We start from the raw sequence: 27,476 nt of genomic DNA on the forward strand, positions 1-27,476 counted from the left end.
TTTTTCTGCGGAGCTAAACGTCCTGATTAGAATCATAATTTTTTGTAATTCAGAGACCAAATTTGTGTACACTTGAACTTTTCTGAAAGAACCCTAGTCAAAATGATGTTTATATCTTCTTTAAGGGAAAGTAGGTTTAAACCTGAAATAATACAGTTATGAGTCTGTTACAGTTTTAATGCTACTGTATGTTACTCCTCATGCTTCCGCATCTTGTTGCCCGTGCTTTTGCGTTTTATTACACGGTGTTGTTTTAAACTAGATATTGATACAGTTGAGAGAGATAATTTTGAGTTGCAAATTGTTTCATTAACTTTTCTGTCTACTTTTCTGCTAAAACCAGGATTTGAGTGAATAGTCCTTCACATAAAATTATATTTAAGTAAAATCTGTGATGGTTATGTTATTTATAGGTGTTTTTAGTATGAAGTTGGTGGAAGGCAATTAAAAATATAGACAGTAAACTGTCAATAGTTTGAATTTGTTGTAGTAAGGTTGTTTTAAAATCAGTTATAAAGCAGTTATTTGTTAATGCATGTAAATAGATACTTCTGAAGCATTTGGAAAACCAGTCTTATTAAGTATTTTAATCATTTTGGACCAGTCTTTTTTCATCTAACACCTTTTGTTTTCTAGTAATTAAATACTTTTCATTTGATTATGAAAACCTAGTTGTGGTTTTGGTGTCTTTGATACTTTAAGACCTCTTTAGTTAAATTATTTCTGTTTTGATAATCTGAAATGAATAAGCATATCACTTTTGAATGACCTTTCTTGAAACAAGTTTCAGATAAATTATGCTAGGGTTCTTGTTTTACAGTTAGTACCTAAAGTAGATGTATATATTTAAGATTTGGAAGTTGTCAGAGCTCTCTGATTAAGAAGAACAGAGGTAACATGTTTTGTTTAGATACCCGTTGATTTTAAACCAGAGGTATCCAACAGAATTTTCTGTGATGATGGAAATGATCTATATTTGTTCTATCCCGTATGTTAGCCACTAGCCACGTGTGGTTATTGAGCACTTAAATTGTGACTAATGCAACAGAGGAATTGAATTTTTAATTTTACTTGATTTTCTTTAATATTAATTTAAATAACCATACGTGGCTAGTGGCTCCTGTATTGACAGACACAGTAACGTAGTTAAAGAGCGTTTTGAGCGTGGTACATTTTCCCCTAAGACTATTACAGCACAATTATATGTGTGTTTCTGTGGATTATAGTCCTTACCTTGCTTTGTTTCTACTCTTTTTCTAAACATTGATAATAAGTTAAGTATTTCAGAAAAATGTCTGTTTGGGGTGGGTTGAATGACAATTTGTATTGTCAAAGCAAAATTTATTTCATTTATATTTTATCTTGCCTTTTAAGCATTAGTTAGTGAATTATGATGAAGAGAATTGAATAATTTATAATTTAGGTTAGAAATAGTCAGTTTTTCTATTCTTTAATTGACATCAATTATGACCCAGAGTTTTTCCTTTGCCTGTCGTGAGGGTAAGCCGGTGTAACTGAGAGTATGATCTTCTGACCGCCTCAGATTCACTTGAATGATACATTATGGTAAATGCAGGATCCATTTTCTGGAACTGTAGTTTTTGGGGGGTGTGGTCAAGGAATCTTTCAAACAAACTGTCCAGGTGATTGTAAATCTCATTTAAGTTTGAGAACCAAGGATCAAGTCGTCCGCAATGAACTATAAGGCAAAATTCGGAAGTGATGGATTTCGAGCCTAGTTCGTAAGTGCCTCAGAGGGTGGATTTCTCTGACAAGTACCATTTATAGTTTTTATTCCACAAATATATATTGACTAGCTATGTGTTGAGCACTCCCAATAGGTGTGTTTAGTCCTGCATTTTCAGGGATAATTTTTTTATTTAAAGAGTTTATATGGTTTGGGGGGCACATGTGTATAAGGAAATTTGAACTTTATGTAGTTGGTTTTTTCCTGAAACCAAAGATTTTAAATTTTGTTGATGTTCTAATACATACGCTCTATCGTTTAAGAAGATAGCCATGTTACAAAGACCAGAAATGTACCCCGATTTCAGCAACTCTGTGTAGTTAATTTGGGTATGGTTGTTTGCAGATTTTACTTTACTTCCTGGCATAATAGGTGTTTGACAATGTTTGCTGGATTAAGGTATAAATGGTGATGGAGAAGATAGCAATTTGGAATTGGGAGCAGCACCCTGGAGTGGTTTTAATGAAGCTAAGGAATTAACTCTGTTTTCATTAATTTCTTTTGGTTTTGAGCTTTTAAGACACTGAGAGTGGTACACCAGGTACTTTACCATCTCTGAAAGGGAGAGAGTGAGCAACAAGTGCCTATATCCCTTTTATAAATGAGCCCTGGAAGTTGAGATTTTTTACTTTTTGTCCCCATTCACTTTTTAGTACTTTTTGATTATTTCCTGGTTCACCCCCAGGAGAATGGTATTGTTTGAGTTATGGGAAAATTTTTGCTCTGAATATTCATAACAACTATTACCAGGGCTTGAAAAAATTATCAGCTTTGACAAAATGTAATGGCTAGCTCAAGGACAAGGGGCTAAGAGTTCTCCACCATCCATCCTCATATTACTTCAGGAAGTATAGGAAAGGTTCTGGATAATATGGACAGAAAAAGAAAAAAAAATCATACAAGGTAAATCAAATGAAACCAGTTTTTGAAGCTGGGACACTTCATACTTGATTTTATGAAATAAGAATGTTAATGACATCCTACGGGGAACCTCTTTCCTTGAAAACGTATTCAGCATAATGTGTTTCTGTGGTTTGGTCTCAGCTCGAAATCCTGTGTTCCAGGCTGAGCATCTAGCATTTAGTTAGTTAGAATTGTAGTAGGAACTGAATACATGTACTCCTGCTACATATTGTTTGTTTCCTTTTTGGGATTCAGAGTTTGAAATCCTATTTTAAGTTAAGAGCGAAGGTAATAACTAATCATGCTGCTGGCTTAAGAACATCCTTTGTTTTAACTAAGTGAGGAGAGGGGATGATGTTTTCCTCAAAAAGAACTACCTGTTTTCACGAAGTATTCTGGTAGCCAAAGTGCCGTAGTTAAAATGAACTTTAGGAGTTATTTCTCTTTAGTTAAAGGATTTCGAATATGTAGGGACCATTGGTTTCTAAATTTTAACTTGCATTGGCCAGCAGTTTGATTTATTTTTGGCCCTAATCACATATGGTAATAGATCATGTTTTTGCTTGGTGGATGGATATTTCTTTGTCAGTTTTAATGGAAATTAACATTCCTGTGCAAATTCTTACATAAAGGTAGTTCAGACTTGAGGAGATGTTGCTGGTTTTTCAAGAACTTTCTCTCTTACCTTCCTTTACTTCTTTGGGGATTAACAGAACCAGGAATGGGAGAGCCAGTTCTTCATTATTGGTGAAAATGGAGACCAAAGGAAATAGTTGACATTTTTATTTAATTTAAAAACCTAACTTAATCCGGTAGAATCAACCTCTTGCACCAAACTTTTTTCTAGAGCTACTAAAAGTAGAAAATTGACTAGAAGTTTAATACAGATATGGTTTTCCTTTGCCATATGTTGTATTAATTTGGATTTCTCTAGTAGGCATCTTAAAATAACATACATATATGTTATACACATATATACACATATGTATATGTACATGTATAAACATACACATCTATTTTTGTGTATACATATGTCTCCTGTGTTTGGTTATTTCTTTTTTCAGAGAAGTCACATTTACTCCTGTAATTTTCTTCCAGTAAAATCTTCTACTAATCTTTGTTACAGATTGGAATTCATCATAAGGAACTTACATCTTGTGCCCTGTACAAGATTTGGGTTCTGAACTACCAAGTTGGTTTTACCCATTAGAAAATGTACAGCATGACCTTTAAGATTTGTTGATGATGACATAACAATATCATTGTGTAGTTTTAAGTTTTTCTTGGAAGGTAAGGTACTCATTGTAGAGCCACATTAATTTTTTAAAAGGGCATCTTTGCGAGGGATTTCAGGATAAGAGAGTGAAGGAAAACAGTGTTAATCACCTGCTTTTCAAATCTAAATCAAGGAATATATAACAAGTAATACATAAGAAATATTGGAGCAGGCATAAAAGCAAGTTGAAGAGGAAGAAAGGAAGCTTGATTAAGAAGGAAGATAGGGAAAATTTGCTCTACATAGATCTTGCACAAATAACACAGATTTACAAAATGAGAGAATTTTAGTTTAAAAGGATCTTTGAGATTATTGCTCACCACTTGTAGCCTTTTGTTATTGCTGCTAAAGTCTGTAAAGGAATTTTGTGTTTTTCTGTTATAAGTGAAAGGAGAAATATGGGTCAGAGTTTCTGCAGTGCTACATTAGGTACTTGGGGATGACATAGTACGCATTGACAGTAAAAGAGGGAACCTGGCCTGATACCGGACCATATGCCTATGTATATGTGGGCTGTCCTGTACCCTTCTGATGTAGGTATGAGATAAGATTGTATGTTCCTAATGCTTGTCATTTTATTACCTAGTGAATGAGCAAACTGTGGCAGAGGAAACCTATTACTTATATGAGTGTGTGTGGTGAGATAAAGACTTACTGAAATTGTAGTTAACTAAGGTAACTTAAAGATAATTGAGCATCCTTCCCCCTCCCTCATCCCTTAGTGGTAGTTCAGAACTAAAGAAACTGAAGCCAGGAAGGTTGAACGACGTGTACTTTGTGGCAAAGTGAGGACTAGAATCCTGGCTTCTGCTCCAGTTGTCTTTCTCATATTTCTGCCTTTGTTATCCAGATCTTTTGCTAGTTATGAGTAAATGTAGCTGAGGTTTAGGGATCAGAGAGGGGAGAGTATCCAGCTTGAGTTGTCTTCTCCCAGGTAGACTGTGTCTGTTATTCCTGGATATTCAGCATTAATATATTGAATATAATATTGGTGGAAAACACAATTCTATCTGCCTCCTTGTTATTGAATTTAATGGTGAAATCTCAGTGGTATAATTTTGTCCTTTTTGAAAGAGAAAATTCAGAACTTGAAGAGATTAGTAAATTCTGTATGTAGGTAAGCAAGTTCTAGGGCTGTTGAGATACTGCATTTTTTCCCAAACAGTAGTTAGAAATGGATTTTTTAAAATGAGATTCGAGGAAGAAAACAAACATTTATTGTTTTCCTAGAGTGTGTTATGTGCTGGGCCAGGTATTCATGCTATCTCAGTATATCCTACAGTATCCTTGGGATTACTGTACCTGTTTTACAGATAGCCTCACTGAGCTTTGCTTATATGTGGAATCTAAAAAAGGGTACAAACGAACTTACCTACAAAATAGAAATAGAGTTGCAGATGTAGAAAACAAACTTATGATTACCAGGGGGTAAAGGGAAGTGGGGCAGAATAAATTGGGAGATTAGGATTGACATATACACACTACTATGTATAAAATAGATAACTAATAAGGACCTACTCTATAGCACAGGGAAGTCTACTCAGTATTCTGTAATGGCCTATATGGGAAAAGAATCTAAAAATGAGTGGATATATGTATAACTGATTCACCTTGTTGTACACCTGAAACTAATACAACATTGTAAATCAACTATATTCTAATAAATTTTTTTTTAAAAAAAGAAAAGAAAATTTGCCCTCCAGTAAGTGGTAGAGCCATGGTTTAAAGTCATCTCTGATTCCAAGGTGTTCACAAGACATACAGTAAAAGGATAAGTCTACAGATACAGGCTATTTTTCACCTTTTTGTATCTGATGTATACTTGAATCCCTTAAAGGGTAAGCAGTTTTGAAAATTGAAATGCTGACTATGCAGTTAAGGTTTCTACTAGCCCTGACAATGTGGCATTGACAGACAATTATGATAGAAAGTAGTGAAAGAAACTAGTGTGGCTGCATGGAGACTTCCATGTTACACTCAGATTTCAAAATAGTGTATGTGGAAGATAGGAGTAGGGGCATAGGATAAAAACAAAAAGAAGCATGACATTTAATAATAGTCAGTTAAACAGAAGCTCATAATAAAGTCAGGCTTTTAAAATTCTTTCAAACAACTTATAAGGTTTTCAGTCAGAGAAAGAGATGCTCATTGTTTGAGCAAAATGGTGTAATATCAAGAAAAGGCAGAACTCCTCCACTCTGCTGCTGTTAACCAGCGAGGAAAATGCAGTTCCGGCTGAAATGACTAGAGCTGTAACTCACTCCGAGATATTTATTCAAGGTAAGTGAGGAGGTAGGGGACGTTTAGTTGCTCTTCGGAAGTCAGGATGATCTAGACGAATGCTATCCTAAAGTTAGAGGAACTTTCCGGTTTCATTTCAGGCCATATCAGTAACTTAAAAATTACGCGGCATGGAAGAATTGAGTATGAATAAGCACCTCCCTTTTTGAAAACATCCCACACTACAGACAAATGAGCTTGATAACCGTCCTAGCAAAGTCCTTGAATGAATTATGGAGTAGTTGGCCTCTGAGCATTTAAAAGAATTCAGGGATCATTGGGAACCAGTATGGGTTCACTAAGGAACAAGGTTCATAAATTCTTTCTTTAGAGTTTCCAGATGAGTATACAAAATAACGTCAGTACAGTGTATCTTGATTTCAGCCTTGATAGTCATGATTTCTTTAAAGGCTCGTACCTGGTTGCTCTATTATATGAAAAATGTTGATTGTCTACCTCAGTAGAGGTAGAGGTCTCTGGTATTATGGCATAGGGTTCTATCCTTGATACAGTCCTGTTGAACATTTTTTTCAAATTTTATACTGAAGGGTGACCTATTTACTGAATTCAAAGATGAGACAAAGCCAGGAGATGTTGCTAACAATTATGATAGAGCATAGAATTGAGATGCCCAGTGATCTTAATAGACCAGAATGCTGGGCCAGAATTAGCAACATAAATATAACAGGTAAGATCCTCTATTTAAAGTTGAGGGGTGGGGGGCAGGATTGTTCACCTACAAGATGGAAAACATGGTTTGGCAGCAGGACATGTGAAGATGATTTGGGATTTATTGGCTTAATATGAACTAAGAGTAGAGTAAAGCTCCTGTATTTTATGCTTGTCAGACCATTTCTGCAATACTGCGTACAATACTGGGTGTGGCACATTTTAAATGGGACAGTGACAAACTGGCGAGCATATCGAGAAGGCTTCCCAGGATGAAACGTGTGGAAAACATTTCACACTAGCAATAATCAGAGAGGGGGGTTGTTATTAAAAGAAAATAAGAGAAAGTGTGACAGCTTCTTTGGGTATGTGAAGAGCTATTTTTTGTTGTTTTTGTTTTTTAATAAAGTTCTGTTATGTTTTGGCCCTGGGAAACCAATACAATAAGTATATGTACACACACATGAGCTAATGCTGTGCGGTAATGGAATGGTTTGTTTCATGAAGTAGTGATCTTCCTGTTGTTAGATGCTGGGTGTCCATCTATCAGAGACACCAAAATATAGAATTTCCTGTGTTGTATAGAAGGTTTGATTAGATAATCTGTGAGTCTTCTAATTCTAAAATTTAGGATTCTATGAATATTTGAGTACGTAGTTCTATTCTGGGTACTTCCATCCAGCATATGGTGAGAGTTCCTTGTAAGTCGTGTTAAACTTAAATGATTGACTAAGTAGGGATTTGGTGAGGGTGGAGGGGAGGTTTGAGGGTCACATTTACCATTTTTCTTATTACAAAGGCGGTATTATTGAGATAAATTCTATTAAGAAATAAATGCAATACTTTAATTCATAAATTAATAGATTTCTGTTCTTCGTTATTTGTTAGACTTACTGATTGTGCTCTTAGATGCTATTTTTCTATGTCATTTGCACTTCTGTTAGGTGACTACCAAAGCATTAGTATTTTAAAAACACACTAAAGTGCCCAACATTGAATTTGTAGTTAGGATATTTTATCTCAGTAGCTCTTTAGCCATAGTCATATTTCTGATAATGACACTTTAGTATGAACAATGTGATTACTTTTTCTTCAGTAGACTTAGAGAGCAGTTGGAAAATCCAGTATACTGATGGAGTTCAAACTGTGGGAAGCGCTCAGAGCTTCAAATTTGTTAATTTATCCTGTGGAGTAAACAAATGAAGTAGGTCTTTCTTTTTGACTCAGAATATCTAGCACATAGGCGCTTTTAAAAAAATATTTGAGGCCCGAGACCCTTTTGAATAGAAAAAGTAATAATTCCCATATATGAAGTTCTTTTTGCCTTAGGTATGGTAATAAAGTTAGGAGTAGGGACTATCTGGGCTTGATCAGCCGTGTAGTTCAAGTAGTATATTTATTATTACTGCAGATGTATGTACTCTGAGAGGCTTCCTAGATCACAGGTATTTTGTGTTCTTTTAGGTGATCATCAGTCAGGTGCAACCAGAAGAGGAGACACAGGAGAGGCCCAGGAAAAAAAGTTTATTATACACACAGGTCCTAGAGAGGCAGTCAGTGTGCACTGAGAGGGGAGGTGCACACATGGGAGGTGATGCCAAGGGATCTGGCTCAACCTAGCAGGTGGGGAGCAGAGAGAGCAAGAATCCATGGGCAGGTGCCTTTATTGAACGATCAGTGTGTGAGGGGATTTCATTGGTTTGTTTAAATGCTGCTTGGTCACAGTCAGGGGAAGGTGGGAAGGGAACCTTGTGGCAGGAGCAAACCTTATCACACTGGTGCACCTGGTTGCCTGGGCCGGGTGCTTACAGCCTGCTTGTGGGGATGTTGAGGCAGCAGGGGAAAATAACGTTTTAAAATATATAATACAACAGGATTAGGAATTAGAACTCTTATATTTTTGTTAGGGTACTGCTCTCCATTAGCTATTCCATCCTGGGCAAACATATTATAATTGGAGCTTCAATCCTTTTTTCATTTTTAAAATAGTGCTATTAATTCCTTCCCTTTTTGCCTCATAGAGCTGCAAAGATCAGATGAGATGATATGTATAAAAAGGCTTTGGATATTGTAAAGAAAACTATATTTGGAAGTTGGTAACCTGGTAAAAATCTCTACATGGCGACTCTGGCCCACTAGAAGAATGTGAAGTAGTAAAGCGGGAGAATGAGTAGTTTTCGATATGGGTATTAGCTTGAGTTAAAGATCAGAAGTAAAAGAGAGATCTGTATAAAAGGAGTATCAGAAAGCTTTGGTGAAGTGCAGCTAAGGATATGGGGAGGGGTGTATCTACAGGTGGAAATGAAGCAGTGTGTTTCAGTATAGTAAGACCTAAATGTCTGCTGCGTACTGTCTATGTAAGCTCTGAAAGTACTCGCCTGTCTAAAAAGGTTACTTATGTTGGGGAGATAAGACTTACATACATGAATCAATTATATGGCTTGCTGCAATTGCATATGAGAGTTTATACTTAAGTGCTGGGTTTTGAGCTATGGAAAATGACTAGGAGAGCTCAAAGACAAGTGAGATCAGTGGTTTGCAGTAAACAGGGAGGGCTTTCTGAGGTGAAGATTGGTTTGGGAAGTGGATATTTGAAACTTTGAGGGTAGAGAGGTGAAGAGAGGATGTCTTGAGCCAAGCAGTTGAACTTGGAATGAAAAGGGTAGAGCCCTTGCATGGAAGCTTAGAGTTAACACAGGAAGCTGTGTTCTCTCATCTGTGTGCTCGATAGAGGCATAGTGGTCTCACAGAGTAGCTCAGGGCATGCCCAGTGGACAGCCTGCCACCCCTGCTTTAGCCAGAGAAGTTGTGTGTTTATTGCACTGTGTGCTTACATTTTGTTTGAAGAAGAGATTCTGCCAAAATAATAATAAGTTTGAAAAACATGAATAATAAGTTTGCAAATGATATTGTTAGAGCGTTTCTCTATAGATAAAAGTGTGGAGAAGTAAGAAATCAGGAGCCCAGTGGAAAGGATGTTGTTGGAATAATTTAGCCACGAATTCACAGTGGTCTTGAGAAAGGCTATGGCAGTGAAGTTGCTTAATACAAAAGACAGGTTGTTGAACCTCTCTTTAGTATACAGAATGGTGACATGAAATAAGTATTAAGGAATTAGGTAAAAACATCAGGCTTGCTGGTTCCTTTCCTCTGTATCAAGTATGGTAATAGGCATTGAGAAACTGAAAATGAAGTGAGACAAATTTGCCTCTCTCACAGAATATATTACCTGTTGGGGAGACATAACCATATCTCTTTGCTTCTAAAACATACTTTTTTTTTTTTTTTAACATCTTGGAAATTGAAATCCACCTTATAAGCAAAGGCATGTCATAGTTTAATTAGCAGAATATTTTTTCTTTCTTATGATCACTTGCATCTTAGACTTAATGGAATACGATGACTATATAATCGATTAAAGTACAACATGGCATTTGGTTTATAAAGGCTGTGAATGAGGTGTTATAGAAGCCCAAAGGAAGGAAAAACTTGTTCTGCTTGTAGAATTCTGGGGATATTTTCATGGAGAGGGTGATAACTGAGCTGGGCCTTAAAAGGATGACTAAAAAGTTTGCAAGGTTGGGATGAGGAGGGCTATTTCAGGTTATGTTGGATTTTACATGTCAGAAATTCAGTTAAGGAGTCTTCTATAAACAATGCAAAATTCAGGCTTAGATCAAGGAATATTAGTATACATTAAAGTTGAATTGTAAACCTCCTGTAGGCAGGAGCTGTGTCTTACGTGTATGTTTTTTTCTATTTCACACATTGATGAACATTGCTCAATATAAATAATCCTGATGCTGAGCTAGGGGAAGGCCCACAGGTGGAGAATGTTGATTGCATAGGAGAATGGGATGGGTAGATCCTTGGGATGGATTCAAGACAAATACTTGAAAAGGAATGAGAGTTTATGATTATAAAAGGAAAAATGAGTAGTAAACATTAAATAACAGAGGAACTTACACATATGTTCATATGTTTTGAGAGACAGTTGCTGTGAGAATCTTAGCAGTGGGGGAAGTTTTGAGGAGAAATCAAAGGTGTTTAAAGTCTCCAGGTTGTTTCTGCCCCTCAGAAGTTCTCATGTAGGTGCCTCATAATGTGGCCAGTCATAGAGGGTTTAGTACAGTTCTGTAATAATGAGTCAAGTCACCACAGCTTTTTGTTCACAGAAGCGGAGCTGCTTTTGCACAGAAGTATAGGAACCAGATAGTGATCTGTGCTGTGGTAAGTGGGTACCTGTGCCTGGTGTGGGGTTGGGGGAGAGGGTGGAAAGTCCTTGTTGTAGTTGAGGGTGTCTAAACCAGGGACTTGAGGGAGAAGAGGGAAGAGGAAGACACTAGATGCATATGATGACGAGTACTAACTGGATTTATGTAAGGTAAATACACTTAAAGTGGTTTGTAAATCCTACGCATTTTCCCATATATTTAAATCTACGTACGAACCAATTTGAGACACTGACATTTGACAGATATTTGTCATAAATAGGACAGACTATGATAATATGCTTGTTGAAGGAGTAATTTGATTGTTTCATAAATAATCAAATTGATTATTTGTTTTTTAGTTTTATAAAGTTAAAGCACATTGTATTTTTATTTCTAGAATTTGTCTCACCTTTTGTCCTCATTGGTAGGATGTCAGTACTTAAATTGATTTTAATGATAGGGCGGGTAATAGTTTTTAGTAACCTCTTGATAGACTTTCATCCATTTCATGGACTCCCTGCTAGCCGACTGCATCCATAAATTCAGTCAGCAAATAGGTACCCAGCATCTGTATTGTGAGGCTTGATATGTTCCTTATGAGGTTGAATAACATGGGGCTGAACTCCCACTTCCATAATGTTCTAATAGGGAAAGAAGTCGTTCTGTTTTCTTTCATGAATGAAACAAGAAACAAGTGTGCTTTAACCCTTAATGTTTGTTTTATATTTAAGCTCACATTTACTGCATGTTTATAGTATGCCAGATACTGTATGCAGCACTTGGTATATTAACTCATTTACTCTTTAGAGCACCCTATAAAGTTGAGTACTGTCAGGTGCAAAAATGAGGCCTAGAGTGGTAAATAATTTGCTCAAGGCCACCTAATCCAAACACATTCTGTTTCTAGAACCCTGGCACCATTACCACTTACAGTCTCTCACCGTATACTCCCTATGTACTGCAGTGTGTTTCCTGTGACCAGTTGTGGAAACAATTCATTGTCTCTTATGTGTCAGACTTTGTGCTTAAGCATTATATATATATTAACTCAGTTAATTTTGGCAGTCCTATGAAGAAGGTAGTGATGGTGACCTTAGTTTTTCGAACAGGAAACCAAGGCTGTCAGAGGTTAGTATCTTGACCAAGGGCATATAGCCATATGTTAGGCAGCTAGTAAGTGAAAATATTTTATAAGTCTGGTCTAGGTGAACAGGACTATCTTTACAGCTAAGCAATATGATTTTAAGTTACCTTACTGTAATTGTGGTAGTATGTTCAATAAGTTCTTTAGGTGAGCACTCTGACTCTTTATCGCCCTTTGGGACACAGGGCATATGTACCACAGAGAGAATTAGAATAAAAAAAGGTTTTATTACTTTGTGGTATCCTGTGTTGATAGGGAATTTGAGGCTAATAAGAATATTTCCTTTACTAAATATATGTGTACCATAAACCAGTTTTGAATGAATTTTGAAAACCAGATTCTAAGAATGTAAGGCACAGAGGAGTCTTATATTTTATTTTCATTAATATTTGTAAACTGTTAATATTAGAATTTAATGTTAATTTGTATTAAGCAATATTATTAAATCAGCATATATTGATAATGTCTGTGCTATATTAATTTATACACACTGTTATTTAATTGTATTAATATAAAATGAATAAAATTATCAAGTATACCAAAAAATATATACTTCCTGAGGCCTGTATTTTCATCACTTGCTTCTTGATCAGGATGTGACATGTCAGTATAGATATAAACTTTCTACTATCTGAAGGAAATATCGCCACGAAATGACTTAAAGAAAATCCAAAGATCATAAAAATTATATGTATAGAATTTGTGTTCTTCAGATAATCCTGCGTGTCATTTTTATGTAGCATTAACTCATTTGACAGGGATGGTGCTATAACTTTATTCATTTGACAGGGATGGTGCTATAACTTTATTATTGTTGTTTACTGGATAAATAAGAAACAAGATACATCAATATTTGAGTATCTGCCACTATATACCATACAATGTATACCATACATTGTAGATATTTCTTCTCTACTCATGGGGCCTATACTTTGTTCTACGTGAGTTTTGTTTTATATCACTGTTAGGTTATTGCTATTTTTAGTAGATGAGAAAAATCAAGGCCCAGAAAAGTTAAATAATTTGCCCAGTGTTACAGAATTAACACATGGGAATGTTGGGGAAGGAACCCAGATTCCACCTAGACTCAAAATTATTTTTGCTGTTTTATCATAAGTCCTTGGGGCCAAGGAAGTTGCTTCCATGAAAAGTTTTTAAAGGTTTTTCTTTTTTTCCCCCCTCAATTTTAAAGTAACAAAATACCAAAGAGAGTTAAAGACCAATTTACATTTTCTAAGAGATTGATACACCAGAGTAAATTTATAGTATATGAGGACGGAGTAAATTTAGTCTGTATTTTCAAAAGATGTGATTGAGTTCATTTTGTCTATCTGTAAGTTTGTGTGTGTGTACACATTTACATATATACATTTACTCATTATAAACATATTGAGTAAAAAGTTAAGGGGATTATATTCTACATCTGTGGACCTATTCATCACCATCCTTGTTCTCTTAACCCTACCCTATAATTAAGGATACCAACCCATTTTGGGGTAATCCTAAAAAATTAGCACACCTCCTCACGCTATACCCACACCCCAAATCACAGAGAAAACTGGATTGTTGAAATCAAAGTATTCAGACAGCTCTCCGTGCTTTTTAAAGGATCCTTTGGCAGCTGTCTGAGCTGGCAGTGTTAACTATGTATAATTTGCAAACTGGAAGACAAACATGTTTCATTCTATGAGCAGTTTGTGTTGAGCAGAGGTAACTGACATATTTAAGAAAAGAGCTCTGTGCTGGTAACATGTCTCTTTCATTAAATAGTTGTGTTACCTTTGGGAATGGAGGTCTTGGTTTTTTTCCTTTTGTTACAATGAACTATTTGTATTTGTGTGTATTTTGTAAAATGAAATATTTGAGGTAATTTTGTTTAGTGTTAAAAATTCTATAATTTTAAGCACAAATGTGTAGAAACCAAATTGCGCTTATATTTTATTTCAAGCCCATTTGAGCCAAGAGGAAAACTCAGGAAAAATATCATTTAACAATATTTCTAGTGTTTAAATCGAATCGGTTACTTTTTGGAGTAAAACTGTGAAAGAGATATGTATTTCAAAAATGTCGGGTTTTGTTTTTGTTTTGGCAAACCTTTGAAGCCAAATTTGGTATTGAATCTAATGCTGTTGCCTTTTAAAGAAGGTCATTCATCTAGGTTTGAGTCATTACTAAGGATTTGCAGAATTTTTTTAGAAAATGATTTGCCACCATCCTTTTAAACTAGACGTATGCCCAGCCATCAGCAACAGCGAAGATGAGGACCAGGGCCCTAAACACTTGGCCATTCAGATCGCCATCTGGGACCTCAGCTGACTACTCAGAATGCCCTTGCTGGTAGATATAGGCGTTGAAGCTCCCTGGTCAGAGACCAGCTGCCCTTTAAGCCAGGGAGTATGCTTGCCTAGGCCTGAGCTTCTCTAGCCAAGAAGAAGCATCGATAGCCCTGTGAGAACAAACACTGCCGCAGTAGCCAGAGAACTCTCTTATGCAGTATTACCTTCTAACCTTTCCAAAAGCTAGTTCCTGATCTTCAGACCAGAGATTTTACTGTTGTCTTTGCTGCCTTCCTGTTTTCCAACTTTACAGTAACCATCTCAATCCACCTAACTATTTTATTACCTTAGCACCTCATGACTTAGATTTCTAGTCAGCCTGCCCCATGGATGATAGTGTAAAATCTACAAATTTAGAAGTAGAAGAGTTAGGTGGATCTCTGTATCTCAGTTTCAAAGGAGAAACTGTCTTACTTCTTATTCTAGAAGGTGAAGAATATGACAGCTGATTTGTAGTCCAAAGAGGTCTCATAAGAGCAGTTGTATTTTCATCTGTTTAAACTTTAGAATTTTCTGCTTGGGGTATTAAAGCAGGGAGAACTCCATTTTCAGCTTCACAACTACTGGCAAAGGGGAGTTTAATATAGATTCCAGCTGCTACCTCGGGAAGAAAGTACTTCTTTAAATGCTGGATTGTGCTGATGTCAAGATGATTCGTAGAGGGACTTCTATGAGGAATTTTTTAAAAATTAAATAATGATAAAACAGGATTTTTTTAAACAAATGAGTTTCAAAAGCAATTTTTAATATAATACTTGCTTGGATTTCATTTGGTAAAGTTAATTTTAATTTATAGAAACACTTTTAAAAGTATATATTTAATTCCCTATGATTACTGAGAAACGAGTTGTTTTGGGAATCATGTCTTAAAAAGGTTATGTGAGGTCTAGCACTCAACTGTTATACAGAAGTTTAAAAAAAACATAAAATTGTGCCTTCAAATATCCCTTAAAAGCACCCCTAGTAAAGGATTTACTTATTTATTTATTTATTTATGTTATTAAGAATCCTACATGCTTTTCAATATGTTAGCCCAGTTGTTATAGTAAAGGCAATCGAACACTCAGTTCTCATTGGTTAGGAATAGCTATTTGTTTTTGCATAATAATACTGTAGGCTTAACTTAAAACGAAGGAGACATTGTGGTGCTGGTGAAATAGAGATGGACAGGAATCAAGACCTGCCCTCAGCCCCCTGGTCTGCCAGGTACTGTCTGTGATGTGGGGATGGCCTTTAGTGTTCTTGAGCCTTAGTCGTAATCACCTGTAAAATGAAGATAACAAAATGCCTACTAAACTGGGTTTTTCTGAGGATTAAATGGAGTAGCATGTGGAAATGTTTTGTAAATAGCAAAGCACTGAATGGATGTAAACTATTATTATTATAAATTTACCCTTACTCTTTTTTTCTAAATTAATATGTGTATGTGTTTAATATTTTGCAGTCTCATTTTCTATCACATGTTCATTTTGTTGCAACATACAGTGCCATTCTGGTAATGTATTAAACATTCAATAAATATCCAGTAGAAAGAAGTGAGACTTCTCTGTTACTTAGCTTAATTGGGTGTGTTAACTATGGGTTTTATTTTCTGTTTTCTGATGCTTTGACGTCTGGGGCCTCACTGACCCTGGAGGGACTGCCCTTTCCAGGGTTAACAAGTTCCTAGAGATAGTAAACAACTCCACCTTGAGTGTACTTTTCAAATACAAACCACTCCAGAGCCCACCCCACAACCACATCCTTTATGGCCGTCATACTTCAGGCCACTATCTACCTGCTCTAATCACAGGACCAGGTACCAGACAACAAAGGACAGACCTCATGCTCCAGAGCCCTTTGAAATTATTCACACTGGCCAGTCCTAAGCCTGTTTCCCCTGCCTCTGTTCCTCCTGCCTCGTGCCTTTTCCTTTTTGTGGAAACCACAATAAAGGATCCTGTCCACAATTCCTCTCTGGCCCTCTGCCTCCTGATCCACCCTGGTGACCCCAGTGTGGCCCGCTGGGGCATGGTAACTCTTACCCTCCTCTGGGTAACTGAATAACAAGCTGTCTTTTCATTGGCAATCTTCTCAGCTTACTATACCTCAGATTTTCTGTTAATACATTATATTTTAAAACAGTGGACTGCTGATTTATTTTCTAATTTTTATGTCAAAGAGTCTTATTACAAAGAAATAGTACTTAATATTGCTAAGTTTAAAGTTTTCTTCAGAACTAACGAAAATAGAGATTCAGAATGGTATTGAGATATGTATGTTTGTGTGCAGGTGAATATATACATATGTTCATGTATATAAAAAAATTTTTTTTAACCATATTGGAAGATGACAGAAATTCTCATCTGTAAGCTACCTTTACACACCATCTTTGGTTCAGCTCTTTTTGTTTATAGGTGAAAAAACTAAAGTTTGTTTATAAGTGAAAAACCCCAAAGTGGATATGTAGTTTACCCAAATCACATCTTTAGTTATTGGCAAAGTCAGGATAACCCAGGTCCAACTCCCTGAGGCTTAAATAGACATGCAAGTGTCATAAGCATCTTTATTAGGAAGAAAATTGTAGATAAGTTTTTCTTGCTTCTTCTCTTTCTCAAAGGAATAAGATCTTAAAGTTAATTTTGTTTTCTCCTGTCCCAAGTGTCAGTATTTTGGTTGCTAAATAATTGTTCCAATTGTTATAATTTTTTCATTTAGCAAAACTAAAATTTGATATAGTTATTAAATTTTATTTCATAAACTATTTTTAATTCTAGAATCCAAATATTTTATGTGCACAGTTCACCCATTTTGTATCTCAGCTCTTCATTTTTTTAATTTTTGTTTTTGATGTTAGATTTTCAAACTTAGAAACTTGTAGCAGCCTTTATGCTAGACACTTTGTTGTAAACATTTTTCCGTGTTTGTACTTTTATGGTAAATTTGACTGGGCCAAATAATCATTTTGTGAACTGAGATAATATGGGGAGAAGTTGTTGAGAGATCAGTGAATTATAGTGGACAAAAAAATGAGTTAGGAGTTTTCGTGGGTTTTCTCAGTGAGTTGTTTTTAATTTTTTTGGTAGACATAATCTTAAGAGGTACATAATACAAGATGTGGGGTGAAATAGCTTTCTGCTGTGTTCTGTATTGCTGGGTCTTTATATAAATATTGGATCAAGTTTGACTTTTCCACATTTGAAGAAATAGAAAGGGGAGGTGGCTTTTCTTAAATTTAATTTTTATTTTATATTATAGTTGATATACAGTGTTGTGTTAGTTTAAGGTGTACAGCAAAGTGATTAGGATACATATATCCATTCTTTTTCAGATTTTTTTCCCATAAAAGTTATTACAGAATATTGAATAGAGTTCCCAGTACTACACAGTAGGTTCTTGTTGATTATCTATTTTATATATAGTGGTGCATATATGTTAATCCCATACTCCTAATTTATCCCTCCCCCAGCCTTTCCCCTTTGGTAATCATAAGTTTGTTTTTGAAGTCTGTGAGTCTCATTCTGTTTTGTAAATAAGTTCATTTGTATCACTGTTTTAGATTCCACATGTAAGTTATATCTTACGATATTTGTCTTTCTTTGTCTGACTTCACTTAGGATGATAATCTCTAGGTCCATCCATGTTGCTGCAAATGGCAAAATTTCATTCTTTTTTATGGCTGAGTAATATTCCATTGTATATATGTACCACATCTTCTTTATCCATTCCTCTGTTGATGGACATTTTGGTTGCTTCCATGTTTTGGCTATTGTAAATAGTGCTGCAGTGAACATTGGGGTGCATGTATTTTTTCAAATTGTGGTTTTCTCCAGGTATGTGCCCAGGAGTGGGATTGCTGGATCATACTGTAATTCTCTGTATTCTCCTTTTACCTTTTCAAGGAACCTCCATACTGTTCTCCATAATGGTTGTACCAATTTACATGCCCACCAACAGTGTAGGAAGGTTCCCTTTTCTCCGCAACCTCTCCAGCATTTATTGTTTGTAGACCTTTTGATGATGGGCATTCTGGCTGATGTGAGGTGATACCTCATTGTAGTCTTAATTTGCATTTCCCTAGTAATTAGCATGTTGAGCATCTTTTCATGTGCTTTTTGGCCATCTGTCTGTCTTCTTTGGAAAAATGTCTATTTATATCTTCTGCCCATTTTTAGATTGTTTTGTTTTTGCTTGTTTTTGGTATTGAGTGGCATGAGCTATTTGTTTATTTTGGAGATTAATCGCCTGTTGTTCGCTTCTTTGCAAATATTTTCTCCCATTCTGTGAGTTGTCTTTTCATTTTGTTTATGGTTTCCTTTGCTGTGTAAAAGCTTTTAAGTTTAATTAGGTTCCATTTGTTTATTTTTGTTTTTATTTTCATTAGGAGGTGGATCCCAAAAGATAGTGCTGCAGTTTATGTCAGAGAGTGTTCTGCCTTTGTTTTCCATGTAGCTGTCCAGTTTTCCCAGCACCGCTTACTGAAGAGACCGTCTTTTCTCCGTTGTATATTCTTGCCTCCTTTGTCGTAGATTAATTGACCATAGGTGCATGGGTTTATTTCTGGGCTTTCTATCCTGTGCCATTGATCTATATTTCTGTTTTTGTGCCAATACCATACCGCCTTGATTACTGTAGCTTTGTAGTATAGTCTGAAGTCAGGAAGTGCGATTCCTTCAGCTCTGTTTTTCTTTCTCAGGATTGCTTTTGCTATTTGGGGTCTTCTTTGTTTCCATACAAATTCTGAATTTTTTGGTTCTAGTTCTGTGAAAAATGCCACTGGTAATTTGTTAAGGATTGCATTGAATCTGTAGATTGCCTGTGGTAGTGTAGTCACTTTGACAATATTGATTCTTCCAATCCAAGAACATGGTATATCTTTATCTGTTTGTGTCATCATTGATTTCTTTCATCAGTGTCTTATATTTTTCAGAGTACAGGTCTTTTGCCTCTTTAGGTAGGTTTACTCCTAGGATTTTATTCTTTTTGATGCAGTGGTAGATGGGATTGTTTCCTTAATTTCTCTTTCTGATCTTTCATTGTTATTGTAAAGAAATGCAAGAGATTTCTGTGTATTAATTTTGTATCCTGCAACCTTACCAGATTCATCGATGAGCTCTAGTAGTTTTCTGGTAGCATCTTAAGGATTAGAAAGAACAGTTGGCTTTAAATTGGTCCTCCACACAGATACTAGTGATAGTTCTCCATTTCCTCAGAAAACTGAATAAAATGTGATATAATTACATTGGAAGGAGAAATTTAGGTTAAACTAAAGAAATACATTCTTAATAATGTAAGTAATTAAATACGGCATAATTTATTGAGGGAGGATTTAAATCTCTACCCTTGAAAATCTTTTATATATTAACTACCTTTCGGATTGTTCTAGAATTGCATGTCAGTTGCTCACCAGGGATCCTCTAATTTTCTAAATAAGAGAAATTAAGTTTTTTGATCATAAATAAATAAGAGAAACTAAGTTTTTTGATCATAGAATAAATCTGGCTACTTCCTGCCAGATTTCCCATCTGCCAGCTCTTATACCTGGTCTGCTAGAGGCCCAGAGACACTCTTATTACAAAAGCAATCAGCTTTTGTAGTTGAAAATGAACAGCTATAAATGGGAGGTGGGTAATGGTCTGCTCTGCTTTTTCTAATAGTAGCCTGATTATCTTGGCTTCCTCCAGTCTGCAGAGACAGTGCCTTGCATATAGTTGGCGCTTAATAAATATATGACTCAGGAGATGCAGCTCTATTGAAAAAAAATTTGTATTTAAAATACTTGATTCCATTTTCCATAGTATGTGGTCATTTTTCAAAAATTGTCAGTTATTTTAAGGACTGATATTCATTTTAACTGTACTAATAATAAGCATACAGAAACTTTGGATTTCACCTTTCAGAATGCTTTGCCTTTTTTGTTAATTGAATAAGATATAATCATCTTATTAATCCCATGGTAGCTTGGAAATGTCTATTTTTTTTCTTTTTTTTGCGGTACGCAGGCCTCTCACTGTTGTGGCCTCTTCCATTGCGGAGCAGAGGCTCCGGACGCGCAGGCTCAGTGGCCATGGCTCACGGGCCCAGCTGCTCCGCGGCATGTGGGATCTTCCCGGACCGGGCACGAACCCATGTCCCCTGCATCGGCAGGTGGACTCTCAACCACTGCGCCACCAGGGAAACCCAAAATCTCTATATTTTATATTACTATAAAATCTTCTGATTTTATTTAGTGACATATTAGTTCTATATTGAGTTTGTGTATTATAACTGCTAATAAAAGTTACATTAAACAATTTTTTCTTGTGTTTTTTTTTTTAATTTTTATTTATTTAATTTATTTTTGGCTGCATTGGGTCTTCATTGCTGCACGCAGGATTTTCTCTGGTTGCGGAGAGCAGGGGCTACTCTTCGTTGTGGTGCATAGGCTTATTGCGGTGGCTTCTCTTGTTGCAGAGCGTGGGCTCTAGTCACATGGGCTTCAGTTTAGTTTCTCTGTGGCATGTGGAATCTTCCCGGACCAGGGCTCGAACCTGTGTCCCCTGCATTGGCAGGCGGATTCTTAACCACTGCACCACCAGGGAAGCCCTTTTCTTGTGTTTTAGCATTGTAGTTCCTTTTTGTACTGAAATGTTAGATACTCATTGGACAGCCATAGTTTAGATACTGTAAATCTGGCCAAATTTTACACCTTGTTGTTTTAGGATTTTAAAATCATTTGTGGGCTTCCCTGGTGGCGCAGTGGTTGAGAGTCCGCCTGCCGATGCAGGGGACACGGGTTCATGCCCCGGTCTGGGAAGATCCCACGTGCCGCGGAGCGGCTGGGCCCGTGAGCCATGGCCGCTGAGCCTGCGCGTCCGGAGCCTGTGCTCCACAACGGGAGAGTCCACAACAGTGAGAGGCCCGCGTACCGCAAAAACAAAAACAAAAACTAAAATAAAATCATTCGTAATTCTTTGTTTACTAATTAAAACTAAAATTTTTATGTGACACAGGTCTACTGGTGGCCTTTGAACTTAAGTTAGTAAGTTGTTAGGGTTTGTAAGAAATATAACTAAATGTAGTTTTATTTTATTTTCAGGCTATTCTCTAAGTTTATACAGGATTTAGTAGGTTGAGAAATAACACTTGCATGTTCCTTTCCTTTTCAAAATCATCAAGGGTAAGCAGGCAAGAGTCTTCCTTGATAATGAATAGATCATCATCTGCCCAAGCTGATAAAGCACATTGAATTTTTCCGAGGGACAGCAAAATAGAAATAGAAAATAATTAAACTCCCTAATGTGACAAAGGGGATAGGGATATGAATGTGATCCACTGTATTTTTTTAAATTAGTTCTTTTACTTTATATGATTCATTTCCCAGCTATTGCTATATATCATGGTTAAATGTATGTATGTAGAAATAATCTTGAGATACCTTAGCTGTGAGTAATTAATGAAATAAAATATTAATACAGGTGTATTGTAATTCATTCATGGTCTTTTGGTGCTTTATTGTGATGAAGAAATTAAAAGGACAAAATAGTTAAACTTAGGAGTTCTTAGAACTATTTAAGAGGAAATGTAGAGATCATTTGTTAAGAATGAGGCTTTGATTATAATTTTACAGTGGAGTTCATTCATTTCCTTGTCTGCACACATCTTTAAATTATTTAAGTTAGTCTCTTCCATCAAATGCACAAACAGTTCTGTCTTCTAAGGTTTATTTCTGAAAATGAGATTTTAAATTAATCTGTGAATTTATGTAAGTGAATAGAACCTTTTCTTTGTCTATGTTCTAACCCCCCCCCCAAAATATGCCAAATGTTATTTCTGTTCAAGAAAGTCAATATAATTCTAAAAATTCTCCCCCCCACCCCCAAAGATGTGCTCATACTCATCTTAATTGGAACTGAAAAGAGGTGACTAGAACTGAATTCCCCACAACTGAAGATGGGTCTGGATTGCATGGTAGGGGATGTAGGATGGTTCTTACATGGTTAGAATGATTCCCTCTATGGTTTTAGAGAAAATCTGTGCCTGGTTCATGTACACTTGGAAGTAGAAAGCTAGTCTTTCCTGGTTGCTCAGTTTGCTGTTTAGAGATGAATCTTAAAATAGCCATCTATGGGGTTAGACTGATCTGTGACAACCTAACAGTGTTGGCTCAGCCTCCCTTGGCCCTGAACTGCACAACTATTTTAAGCTGTGAGCCTAAGAACTGACAGGGCATACTGTACCCTGGTAGCAGTGAGGGCCACTTCTGTGTTTCCAGGGCTGGACAGATCAGCTGTAAACTTCTATGCAATTAAGACTATCATTCTGATGTTTTAGGAATCCTCATACCAAACTACACAAGCTAGCTTGCCTTGATGTATCAGATTTCATTAAAATAAATACCATTGTGGGGGGAAAGAAAGATAATTAAAACAGAAACCTTATATTTTACCTGTTTATTTTGAGCACTGCTTGTTTGGGTGAACTGCCTATAAAAGAGAAAAATCCGTCATTTGATGATCATTGTTAAAAGATTTTGCTGTTTTCATATACCAGTACACTATTTCCTGATTCCATGATTGCCTTTGCCAATTCTCTGCTGTCATGTCAGACTGCTTTTACCCCTATTATTTCCTGTCATTGAGTTGTTAGTGTCCCTGGTTGCTGATATGCTCTTTTTCTTATTACTTGTAACCTCTCAACTACGTATCTTTTTTGTGATTAGTCCTTAAGTTCCTACTAAGTGTAGGCACAGAGCTAAATTCCTAGGACATAAAGATGGTATAAGACATAGTCCCGGCCTTCAAAAAGGTTCTGTTCTATGAGGAGACAGAATATCATTAAAATTAAAGACAGTACATAGAAATAATATAGTAAAAGCAAGCTGAATGATAAAAGGTAGTTATATTGAAATTAAAAGCAGGAAGATGCCACTGAGAGCCAGGATAGAAATGAAAGGCTTTATGATGCCTAGGAGGCTTGAACTGATTCTTGAAGGAAGGGGAAGCCCCCCCAAAAAGCATGAAGTAAGAAGGAACGCATTATTGGCCAAAGAAACAACAGGTACAAAAGAGAGGAAGCTGTAATGTGCTTTACATATTTAAGAAAGAATTGGTAGATCCTTTTAGTTAGAACCAGTCCCCTGTGGATACAGTACTGTGTAATCAAAGTGGAGACTTTGAGGGAAATGGTAGAAGATGCAGTTGGCAAGATTGGTAGAAGTTTGGTTATAGACTGAGAGTGTCAGACCAAAGACAGGGCACACGTCACTGAAGGAGTGTGTGAATGTGTTAATTTTTGGAGGGATAGAGGAAGGGAAGTTTCATTTATGAAGTGGTATTTTAGTTTTATTGTCTAGCAGACATAGGAGAAACAGGAAAGCCAGTTTTGGGACCGTAGAGTTAGCTCAGATATCAGTGATGGGAAATCAGAACTTGGGTGTAAAGTGTGACTCAAGAGACTTTAAGAAAACAATGGACAGGATTTGATGCATGACTATAGAGAGGAAAGAATAAGGTAAAGGTAATCCTTAAGAGTTTGAGCCCAGGTGGCCATGAGAATGATTGCACTGTTAAAAGAAACGACATTGAGAAAAGTAAAGTGATGAACCTGAATTTTGATATTTTTAAAGTTTGAGTTAATAGTAAAACATTTCTTTGGAGATGTCCAGTTTGTATTTGGAGATTGTATCTGAGAAGAGGGATCAGAGTTGACGTTCCAGATTTGGAAGTCTTCAAATAGAGCTGGTAGTTGAAATTATGGCAGTATGTGAAATTGATGAGGGAGACAGTTTTGAGTTTGAAGTGCAGTAGAGTGACAACTAGCCTTAGGGTTACACTCAGTCTTCTGGGGACAAAGGAAGGGTTGAGTCTAGAGAAGTGAGAGCAGTCAGGGAGATAGGAGGAGGACAGGGTTGTATGTCGACAACTAAGAGGAATCTCAGAGTGTTAAACATTGAAAAGATGACTTGGAGAGTGAGTGTTGAGAAAAGTTCGTTGAATTTTGTGTTTGAAACTTGATGAGATCCGAGAACTGTGCTGTTCAATATGAAAGCCACAAGCCACATGTGACTATTTAAGGTAAAACTAACTAAAATTAAAAACTTATTTTCTCAGTTGGACTGCATTTTGATAGCTAATAGCCACATGTGGCTAGAGGCTGCCATATTGGAGAGCCCTGATACAGAATTTCTTCATTATTGCAGAAAGTTCTATAGGATAGTATTATGTTGTGCAGCTTAGGGAATGTTGCAGCAAAACTGTGAAAGCATTTAAATGGATGAATGAGTGGTGAAAATATGACCTAGCAAGTGTAGGATACACTTTGGATAAGTTTGATTAAAACAGGAAGAGGACACTATATTGGGGGCTAGTAGAGAAAGGCTTCTTAGGATTGATTATGTTCATTCATTTGGTAAAAATTTATTGCAGTCCTATTAGTTGCTAAGTACTATGCTAGGTATGGAGACCACAATGCTAAAGAAGGCATTAAAGAGTACGTAAATATGTAAGTGGAGCAGGGATGTGGGCGGTTGGTTAGAAATCAGATTAGCTATGATGTAGTGTGATAATGCTTTAAATAGAAGTAACTGGCTTCTGTGGGGACATAAAAGTGCATAGTTGGCCCCGCCCTCCATATTTGCATGTTCCACATCTGTGGATTCAACCAACTGCAGAACATAGACAAAGGACAGGTAAACACTTCAGTGGTTGGTTGAATCCATGGATGCGGAACCTGTGGATATGGAGGGCTGACTATGGAACTTGAGCAGGTTTTGGTTAAACACAGAGCGTCCTGGAACCAGTCCCCTGAGGATACAATACTGTGTAATCAAATGAGGGAATTTGTGAGGAAGGATTCTTAAGGAGGTGATACAGGATAGCTCAGATAGGATGGCAAGAAATTAGCCAGGTTGGCAGAGAAAGGATATTCCAGGCAAAAGGTCAGAGTCATGTCATGATGTGATCAGGGAACCACAGATAGTTTCATGTGTTCAGACCAAGAGTTTATATGCTCTAGTTGTGGTGGCAAGGGCCAGGTCATGGAGATTCTTCCCTTGTCATGATAAGAATTGAAAAGGTATCCTGAAAGCTATGAGGAGCCCTTGGGGAACCTTAAGAAGTGGAATATCATGGTCAAATTTTCATTTTAGGTTGCATAATATGGACTTGGATGGGAGGGGGCTAATCTGATTTCAAGGAGATTGGTTCAATAGGAATATAGAACTAGTGGAGAGGGAAGGACTGGAGAGAGAGAAGAAATATGTTTTCTGAGGCAGTATTAGAAGACGAAATCAATTTGTTTTCTGAGGGGAATTACCACTGGATATGGCAGAAGTTCAAAGAGGCAAGGGACTATTAGCAAAAGACTCCAGATGAAGCCAGAAGAGGTTGCTGAATTGAGAGTGTGTTTGCAGTCAGATAACTAGAGAGCAAGGTGAGGATGAGGATGAAGTTCAGAAGTTTTGGGATTAGCAGTGATTTTAGCCAGAGTCTGTGGTTCTGTGCCTGAACCTTGGAATTAGACAGACCTTGATTCAAGTCTTGGTTTTACCACTTAAATCTCAGTTAAGTGTTTTTCTAGATATTAGTGTCCTCATCTGTAAAATGGCAATAATAGTGTTACTTTAGTGGAATAATATATGTAAAGTCTTTTGCACAGTGCTTAGAGCACAGAAAAGTTTTCACTAGGGCTAGCAACCATTTTTTGTTATTATAATTATTTTTCTTTTATTGAGTTCTTCCTTTCTATTGTCAGTGTTCTTTTTCAGGGACTCATCATCTGGAAGGTAAAATAGCTGCTTCTTAACTGGCTTCTCTGTCTCTAGCTTTGCTGTCACATACTTGACATTCCAGAGTTTTCCTAAAACCCAGATTTGATTATGTACTCCTTTTCTCTTTGTCAGAGCCTTCATAGGTTTCCAGTTGCAGACTTTTCAAGTTATTAATGCTTTTTTTTTAATTAAAAAAATTTTTTTTGGCTGTGTTGAGTCTTTGTTGCTGTGCATGGGCTTTCTCTAGTTGTGGTGAGCGGGGACCACTCTTCGCTGTGGTGCGCGGGCTTCTCACTGCAGTGGCCTCCCCTGTTGAAAAGCACGGGCTCTAGGCTCCCAGACTTCAGCAGTTGTGGCTCGCGGGCTCTGGAGCGCAAGCTCAGCAGTGTGGCGCATGGCCTTCGTTGCTCCACGCCATGTGGGATCTTCCCGCACCAGGGCTCGAACCCGTGTCCACTGCATTGGCAGGAGGATTCTTAACCACTGTGCCACCAGGGAAGCCCTAAAGAAATATTTTGGGTTACGAAGTTAAGATATTTTTACTGGTAGGGTTATATAGTAAAGAAACTTTGGAGATTACTAGTGTTTGTTTTCTTACAATCAGCATTCTCACTGCTTGCTTCTTAATTCTGTTTAGATGTCCCTTCTAAGTGTATTCATTCTGTAAAAAAAGGTAGTTCTTCCTTTCACTTTCTTGAATTCAGGTATCAGATTAGTGAAGTTTAGGGTTCATTTTTAAAACGTTGCCCAAATCTGCTCTTCATGGTCGACATCTGCTCTTCATGAATAATGGCAACCACTTTAGGACTTAAAATGAGAGTGAAAAAGCTTAATTATCACCTGCCATGCCTCATCAATAGCAGATCCTAAGTGATTGGAGTTGCCTTTCCTTCCTAGTTCAAGGAGGTTCAAAAGAGCAACACCTTCAAGCATGAAAATTGGTTGGCAGGTTTTACTTAGGTATACCTCTGAGATACCTGCTCTTGAAATACAGCCTAGTGTCTTATTAGGTGTTGTTGAATTTCTGACCCATGTTAAGAGATGCATAGCTTGTAAACCAAGCTTGACCTGGTTGTGTGTGGAGTTTTGTTTTTTTCAATAGATGGTAATGAAAAGCAAAATCTTAAATTGATGCATAGGGCTGGTTTAGGCAGCTTTCCTATCTAATCTGTGTAAAGG

The 27,476-nt window shown here is 36.7% G+C and overlaps 1 protein-coding gene across 1 annotated transcript in view; it reads left to right on the top strand.

The window, feature by feature from the left end:
* The window catches only part of SP4 (Sp4 transcription factor), a 71,843-nt gene that overhangs the window by 2,945 nt on the left and 41,422 nt on the right, over positions 1-27,476 (top strand). The window lies entirely within an intron of this gene.

This window comes from Lagenorhynchus albirostris, chromosome 8, assembly GCF_949774975.1.
Source record: "Lagenorhynchus albirostris chromosome 8, mLagAlb1.1, whole genome shotgun sequence".
Lineage (NCBI taxonomy): Eukaryota > Metazoa > Chordata > Mammalia > Artiodactyla > Delphinidae > Lagenorhynchus > Lagenorhynchus albirostris.